Source organism: Coenobita brevimanus, chromosome 74 (assembly GCF_032717465.1).
Source record: "Coenobita brevimanus isolate Jiangsu-jjx chromosome 74, ASM3271746v2, whole genome shotgun sequence".
NCBI lineage: Eukaryota > Metazoa > Arthropoda > Malacostraca > Decapoda > Coenobitidae > Coenobita > Coenobita brevimanus.
The window spans coordinates 2,875,150-2,884,106 of NC_137027.1; the positions used below are offsets into that span (position 1 = coordinate 2,875,150).

At 41.8% G+C, this 8,957-nt stretch overlaps 1 non-coding gene across 1 annotated transcript; it reads left to right on the forward strand.

Annotated features, from left to right (window-relative positions):
• The first annotated feature begins 6,054 nt into the window (after positions 1 to 6,054).
• Positions 6,055 to 6,173, forward strand: LOC145407918 (5S ribosomal RNA). Its single transcript, XR_013898824.1, has one exon. It is a non-coding gene; the product is annotated as a 5S ribosomal RNA (ribosomal RNA).
• Positions 6,174 to 8,957: the final 2,784 nt, after the last annotated feature.

An 8,957-nucleotide genomic window follows, 5' to 3' on the forward strand; every position in this document is an offset into this window, starting at 1 on the left:
TTTTTTTTTTTTTTCCATGTCACTGCAGGGTATGGCCCTGAAGTGGTGTCTGCTTGTATGTGGTTGATGGGTCTGCTTGACCATGGTAATTGCTTGGCTGTGGTTTATAAGTCTGCTTGATCAGAGTAGTGTACAACACCTGGAACAGTGTTGTACAATGTACTGTCGTGGCCTTTTACAGCGGCTTTCAAAAGTAGGGTATGTACCAAGGGGGCCAGGGAAGAAGTCCATTATCCAGACATGCTTTTGGCTCTTTTGCATCAGATAACTGAGGGATTACTGTATATGTATATACAGTAGGTACCCACAGTAGGCGAGTTCAGAGTACGCGATCCTCATTGTATGTTGGGACCTTTTTTTTTTTTTTTTTTAGTGCATTTTTTAATAGTACGCGAATTGAACTCATTGTCGGCAAGACGGGCAGTGATGAGTGGCCCAAATCCAGGTTTACTTGGAGTACATGACATTGCCACCCCAAGAAGCGAAAAACGGTTGCCTACACTCCGCCCACCTTGTGACATTGATGATGTGCACTCATCACATGATGCCCAAATGCGCTGCTTGGAGGGTGGTGAGAGGGGCCCAGCAGAGGAAACACACGCGCACAGAGGGTACACTCGTTGTTCCAGCAACATTCTCGTCTATACTGTGGCTATTGTTTCGTAAGCCAGGATGTCTGCCCTGTCCTTGAGAAAGAAGAAGTGCATCACCCATGCCATGAAGATGAAAGTCATTAGGAAGAAGGAGAGTGGGAAGGGTAACACCGCTATTGGGAAGGAACTCGGCTTGGCGGAATCAACAGTTCGAACAATATGGGCGAACAGGGAGGCCATAAAGAAGACTGTTAAGACATATGGGACGGCAGCACTGGATGGGAGAAGCAGGCTAACCAACCAGGCAATAATTCTCATGGAGCAGTACCTGGCAACATACATCCTGAGGAAGGAGAAGGAAGGAGTTCCACTGAACGGGCGCTACATCAGAGACCAGACAAAGATTTTCTACAAACCTGCAGCTGTGAAGCATTGTGTCAAAAAACCATTCAGAGCCTCCGTGGAATGGTTATGCTGGTTCCTAAACTGGAAGGAGCTATGTCACATTCGCCTCACCGGTAAGCGTGCATCTGCGGATGAAATGGCAGCCAGGGACTATCCTGCCATCCTGAAGGGGATAATTGACGAGGGTGGCTACAGCAGGCACCAAGTTTACAACATAGATGAAATGGCTCTATACTACAAGGCTATGCAGAAGTCTACTTATATCAGCAAGCATGCCAGGCCCGGGGGAGAAAAATGGACAAGAGCAGGATAACGGTCATGTTCACCGTGAACTTATCAGGCTCACACAAGATGTGGCCTGTTGTGGTTCATACCACAGCACACCCCAGATGTTACAAGAATCTTCGCTGCATGGATGATAGTGGGGTGTACTGGTACAGCAACTCCAATAGCTGGATGACGGGCAGCATTATTTCCGAGTGGCTGTTGCGGCACTACATCCCTGACACCAAGGTCAAATCCCAGGAACTTGGCATCGCCTTCATGGTGCTCCTCGTCCTCAACAATGCCCCAAGTCATCCAACCTAGCTAGCAGGCCTCAGCAAGGAATGCGAGATCGTTTTTTTGCCACCCACAATGACCCTTCTCATCCAACCGCTAGACCAGGAGTTAATTGCTATGGTGAAGCAGCTTTACCACCAACGCCTCTACGATCATCTCCACAGCAAGACCGGCAACTATGAGGAACTGCAGGCAATTCTTGACTTGGACACAGTCGGAAGTGATGTCATGGACGCCAAGGATGGTTTGGACCCACCACCTGCTTCACCCACATCACCTGCTCCACGCACAGCACCCGCACCACCAGCTTCAACTCCTGATAAGACTGTTATGGCTTTTTGGTGGTCATTCAACCTCAAGGATGCCATCACATTCCTGTTGTCCTCTTGGGCAGATATAACCGCTGCAACAATTAACCATGCTTGGTGCCTCCTCGCACTGCACCTGTGTGAAATCGCACCTGGAAGCAGCTTTCAGTCCCTGGCTGCTGCCGAGGCAGCCACTCTTACAACTGCACAAGCTGTGCCCGGGTTTCAGGCCATCACACTGGAGGAAATCAGGGGCTTACATTCGGCAGCAGTGGAGCAGGAACCCCAGGAAGTCGTGCAGCAAGAGGCCGAGACCGACACAGAGCAGGAGATTGCAGCAGAAAAACCAGCAACACCAGTGATGGAGAGTGAAGATTTGTCCATGATGGAGATCAGCCAGGTACTGTGTGCCCTTGATAAATTCAAGGAAGAATTCAAGGACATCGAATGCTTTCAGCTGCAAGTGGAGGAGGTGATGACTTCACTGGACAGAACCTTCCACAACTACACAGACAAGCACAACCAGGAAGTAAACAGATGGAAGCAAATCCTCATCACCCATTACCTTCAGCTTGAAGAAAGTGAGGAATCACTCCCTTCAACATCAGAAAAGCCATATATTGAGGAGGATCAAAAGGATGATGCTATGTCTGAGGTGTCAGTAATAGACTTTTAAAGGATTTATGAATGAAGTGAGTGCATTAGATAGTGAAAGTGTCAAAAGTGCTGGTGACAAGAGTGGTGAGGAAGGTGGTGTGGTGGGTGATGCAGGAGATGCACGCTAGGTGCCTCATCCTGCCTTTGAGCCCCTTCTTACCTCCATCAAGCCCGTTGTCCTCTTGGGTTACGGTGAGCAGCCATAATCTTGTTGGTATAGTTAAGCCATATCCTTGTTGATTTAGTAAAGCCATAATCTTGATAGTTTACTTTATCTTAGGTAATATGTCTTAGATTGTTTCCCTGTACAGTACAATACTTAGGTCTGAAAGGAGTCTCTAGGTTGCCCGTGAAGGGGGTGCCGCCCATATGTAATTTTTCCCATAAGTTTATGTATTCAGAGTATGCGAATTCCTAGTACGCGACATCCTCTGCCACCCATATACTCACGAACTGTGGCTACCTACTGTATATATATATATTGTATTGCGTTCAAGGGCCTTCCCTCAGATATAATCCCTATATGGGTCACACTCATCCTACATGCAGAAACGTTCTGAAATATATCAACACGTAACTATAACTGCAAAAACTAACTCCACCAGCTTCCACAACGAGATGAATGGGATACTTGACCCATGAGATGATTTTGTATGGACTGTGGCACAATAAGGCAAGCAGCCTTACCATCTCATGAGATTACTCAACTGTTTTGTGTTAATGTAATTGGGAAGAAAACAGACATTTATATCATGCCACTCCTGATCACAACAATTAGTATCTCAGTTCTGTATAATTGCTATACCATGAGGTTCACAAGTAATAAACCACTGCATAGTGATCTATCATACAGCATGGCAATTATGACGTGTGTTCAATGGGGATATATTGGTTTTAGGGCAATGACCACCCACCAAAATATATATATATATATATATATATATATATATATATATATATATATACAGTATATATACATGTATACTATATATATGTCAAAAAATCTATTCACGCTCATGTAAAAGCTGCCCAATATTTTGCATTGCTCAGTACACAGTCCAACAGATATGTCCGCCAGGAGAGTTTAGAGGGCAGAAAAGCAAAGTCCAGAGAGAAGTGTGGAAGAGGCAGCCTACTGCATGACAAGTGTCTAAGTGACTCTATGCCAGGCAACAGCTCTGGGGTAGAAAATAACCAATCTGCAGTACAGGTTATGTGAGTCAGAACAACCAGGATGGCAAACATCAGCCAGTGGGGAATTTGGGGAGATACTGTGTACTTTCATTCATTCATTCATTCATTGCCAGACGCCATGTAACTGTGTACTTGTATGTTCATTAATCATCATAGGAATTTGCACAGAAGTATGTCAGCAGGCTACAAAATGAGTAGAGACCATCTTGCATTCCCTTATAAATCGAAAGTCATTTACTGCAGACTTTAGGCTAGTCTTTGTAAATTATGTGGACCGTTTTTTTTTTTTTTTTTTTTTTTTTTAATTGAGCTACTTCTTATCGGAACCCTTACAGCAAACCATGGTAGTGTATACCTTTACTCTCTCACAATAATATTAGTAATCTACATAAGAAATATTACTATACGTAAGATAGTTGCAGGTACATTAAAGAGCAAATGAAACTAGTACAAAGGCAGCACTGACTTTCACATGGAAATAAAATGAAAATGATATTTGGTAGCCTGGCTGGCTCATCTGGCGTGAGTGGATCTTGGCTCCAAGCATCGCTATAGCGATTCATGCAATCATTCAGTTGTGATACCCTACCTTCTTTTCTTTGAACCTTCTCTCCAGAGGGCACCACAAAAGAAAATTCAATTCCGCAATGAATCCAGAAACTCAAAAAACTGCCTTCCACAACTGAAAATCCGCAAAAATTTTTTAAATTTGCTGTACTGAAAAAGGAAAAACACAAATGCAGACCATTTTTATATTAAATTATGGTTATAGTAAAACTAAAATATCTCAATTATTAGTAGTAGTACATTAGACTGTTTTTACCACAAAACAATGGTAATTCCTTCACTATTGTATGTAAATGAATTAAATTATCCACTACACTTCACAGCTCACACTTAACAAGTTGACACACCAGTCCACCTCAATTCCTTGGTTCTCACCTCCTCAGTCCTTAGTCACAGTCAGACTCCTCCAACAACTAAGACACCTCCAACATACAGTTTATCTACCTATCTATCTATACTGATAATGTGTGGGGAAAGGTGGTTGTCTGGTAAGAAAATGGTAAAATTGTGTTCAGTTTCATTTCATATGTTTCTTGTTTAATCTGTTATTTAGCTACCAGATGATTTTTGTTGAGAATGCAAAACTGGCACTGGCAATGCTATAAGTGTGACAAAGTTGAAATACAGACTAAAGGTCATATTCTAGGTGGACTGGGAGGCTTTGTAGCATATCTTTGCAATTTTCATCTTGTTACTGACTTGTATGCTAAACAAATCTTTCTAGTATTGATGTAATTTACAGCAGTAACATAAAATAATGTCTAAGAATATGGAAAATAAATTGATCTTGAATTAGGGTTTATATCTATCTTTATCAATTGGAGGAAAAAACATCTTTGTTGGTTTTTATCCTTACATGCTTATTTCTTACCCTCCCCTCAGAAAGCACATACAGTACAGTACACTATATCATTAATACTGTATAATGTAGTGAGGAACCCTCCAATTTAAAGTAAAATACAACTTGCTATGACAATGCTATGCTTTATTATTAAATCACGAGTGCAAACATTGCCCCCTCTTGGCTTATACCCATTTTCACTCCTTTCCTAAGAGCTTGGTATGAAGCCAGTAAATACCAGAAAGAGATGAATCTGAACTTCAGCCATTTTCTCTCTGTTTTGATCTTCAGCCATTTATTCTCCCACTGTTTCTTTTTGAAGGAATTGTAAAATTATCGTACAAAATGTATGATAATGAAAAATGCTAATGTACATATTACCAAAGGTGAATTTTTCTATACTGTATATACAACATATATCATACATATGGCAACAGTGCAGAGTGGTGGATGGTGCCGGTGAGCTGGTGACTCACCCACATGCCTCCTGCCAGGCTAGGCCACAGAGACGTTCCTGGGCAGATTTGCGTTTGTAGAAGTGCTCCTGTAAGCGCAAAACTGCAAATTTGCATAGACTCTGTTGCAAACGTAAATCCGCAAACGAAATCACACTTCCGCAATTGCGGAATCTGCGGTTTGCAGAAGCGATTGTGGAATTGCCCAGCTCTGCTTATCTCACTCTAGTAGTTTTGTAACTCTTGTAGGAGCTGCCTTGCATGGGCCAACTGACCAACTGCAGTTATCCTCTCTTCTTATGTTATCTAAGAACATACCTGTTAGGATGGTATGCAACGAATACAGCAGTTCTTATAATTAAGAGTGACGTTAGCTTATCCGTCTTCACCTCAGACACTAGTTCAAACAGGTAACAACATGATTAAAAAGGCATCACTACACTGAACGGTTTAACGAATGCATTAGCCTATATGCCAACGGCCATACCACGTTGAGTACACCGCTTCCCGTCCGATCAGCGAAGTTAAGCAACGTTGGGTCTGGTTATTACTTGGATGGGTGACCGCCTGGGAACACCAGATGCTGTTGGCATCCCTACGTGTCAAGTGGGGTTGGTGGAGGATTAGTGCCCCTCCCTGTAAAACAATTAACTCTAAGCCATTGGCCACCCCGTCTGGGATACATGGCGTCTGGCAATGAATGAATGAATGAAAAATTAGCCTATATACAGAACTACTGTATTAAAAAAAAATTAATTACTGTATTTATATCTCTTACAGTCTGGAAAATTCTGACTTCCTCTATAACAGCATATGCTTCTGCAAGTACTTAACACAAATTAAATTAATGTGAAGGAGTTTAGTAACATTTACTTGGCGTATAGTTAGTGAAAATAATCAATTTGGAACAACACCTGTTACCCCTATTCCTGAGGATACTTCCCACATCAGTCCACCTTGTTTGCTTTGTTTGAGATGGGATTAACTAGGTGATAAGCCTTCTGACACTTCCCTAATCTTTCTTAACTTGCCTGGCACTGTCAAAACGTTTGAATTTCTAATGCACCTGTAAATTTTTCTGAAGTCATCTTTGCTTTCATGGCATTTCAAGTTGCTACTGCAACACAAATCTACCTACAGTGCCTATCTGTCTACTGTCAGACACCATAATCCCGTAAGGGGTGACCATCTGACTTTGAGTTAGCCTAGCTGTTTTACGAGGAGGGGCACTAACCCTCCACCAAACCAAATGTTGACACATAGGGAGCACGTACAGGTTGGTTATATGGTTACCACCCAGTGCTGTAAATAGTCTCCTGGCTTAGAGAAAGCCATTAGGCTTGTCATTCAATGTAAAGTCACTTGAAAAGGAAAGATGGGTAATAAGATGTGACAGGAAAAATGGGAGAAATAGGAAGGAGGAGGGCAGTCACAGAAAAAGAATGATAAAGGTACAGCCTTAGCAAGTTGAGTGTTAAGGACTGTCATCAGTTTTCTGTGCTTGTCAACAGTACTAAAAGAAACTTACTGGTATAAAAAAAAAAAAAAAAAAAAAAAAGCACTAACTGAAAAATTAACCTCCCCTACTTTGCTTTGAACAGAAAGATAAAGTTGGTTATTTGTTAATAGGAACACTTATCTGGTTGCAGACTGCATGTTGTAATATGTGGGAATGAGTGAGTGATGTTCACAGTTGCATGAGTTGTTACAGGAGGAGTCCAGTTTATCACTTGAACAAATTTATGAAATTTTCTATTTAACTGCATCTTCTGATTGTTCAGCAACAAATAACTGGATGTATGTAAGGTATTATTACTTCCTCCCCAACTTCTAAGAAATGGGAATCGGGTATAATCAGCAATGCTGGGAAATGGGAGTAAAATATGCTCTTATGTATGCCAAACTCATAGGCAGGCTGTCCTACAGTACTTCAGAACAAGTTGGTTAAAACCGGTGTACTGTATTATCATGTCTGCTTCTGGATGTAAGGCAGCCTGAGGCCAGGCTACATGCACTGTGCACCATACATCAACTTACTCTAATGGCGGCATTTACCATGACAAAAAAAACTTCCAATCACATCTTGAGGGCTCAGAATATTGCATCAACAGTCAAAGTGCTCCACCAAAACACACCAAGTGTCTACACATATACTGTACAACACTGTAACTACCAGGATTTGCACTTCCAGGTTTGGGGTATATCGTTAACACAATAAAACTGCTTGTGTCTGGTTTACTGTTCACCATTCTGGGTGTTTCATGCCAGAGTTTGTAAATGACTGGTCTGGTAAAGACTGGTCGTCAAATATGAAAACTGGCGTTGGTATGGTGTGTACTTCAGGTACGGTACGTAACTGTAACGGCAATCTATGTGATGGAAAAGAAAATCATTTCACACCTGCCGACACAATTTTTTTCAAAGCATCCATCTCTGACATTGGGCACATCTTTCTGCCCTATGTGGTACAGCAGTCCTCACTGGTGGTGAACAGGGGCATTTACAAGTCATGGCACCGATCTACAAATTCACTGTCAAGTTATACAAACATCCTGCAATTCCCCCCATCCCCTAAACAGAGAAGGAAGGACTGTATGAGAAGGAACAAACTGGGAACATGTTGAGATGAGCCTGAGACAGGTGAAACTACAAGTCCTTGCCACAAACACCGAAATGATTTTGTCCACAGCGACTACATTGTAGAAGAGCTAACCATCACATCTCAACAAAAAACTGAACCACTATCCACTATCACTCCATTACAGCAGTAAAGTACTGCACTGTAGATATAACAGAAGTAATGGCTTCCACCAATCCACTTCTTTTATTGGAAAATGACTACAGCAATACTAATGACACTCACGGTCTAGTGTAAAATGCCCCAATCATAGCAACAGCCCTGCCAAAAGTCTGAGCCCCTAGAGGTGATCAGACACTTTTCAATCAAGTAACGCCACTACCTGGTAAGGGTAGTATGCTGGTCACATCAATAACTGTACCAGTACCAAATGACGTTAGCCTAGGCTTGACGCAGTACTGGCTGACACCATTAATATCCTATCCCAGGACTAATGTGCTGATGCCAATGCTTTTCTGTGATACAGTATACATTTATTTCATGAAATTCCTAGACAACTGAAGACCATCAAAGCATACATTAATTGATTACCATACCATAATAATTTTCCAATACCAAATGAAAATTAGCTATGAATATTTATGGTTAGGTTTGGGTTAAGAAAATCTGTCAACCAAGATATACTGTATATATTTTCCTTAAGTCAAAGTCCTGACACATGACCTGCTCATGACTCAGACTGGTTCACCTAATAGCATTCTCAACCTTGTTCTGTTCATTCTATGCATCACACCAACT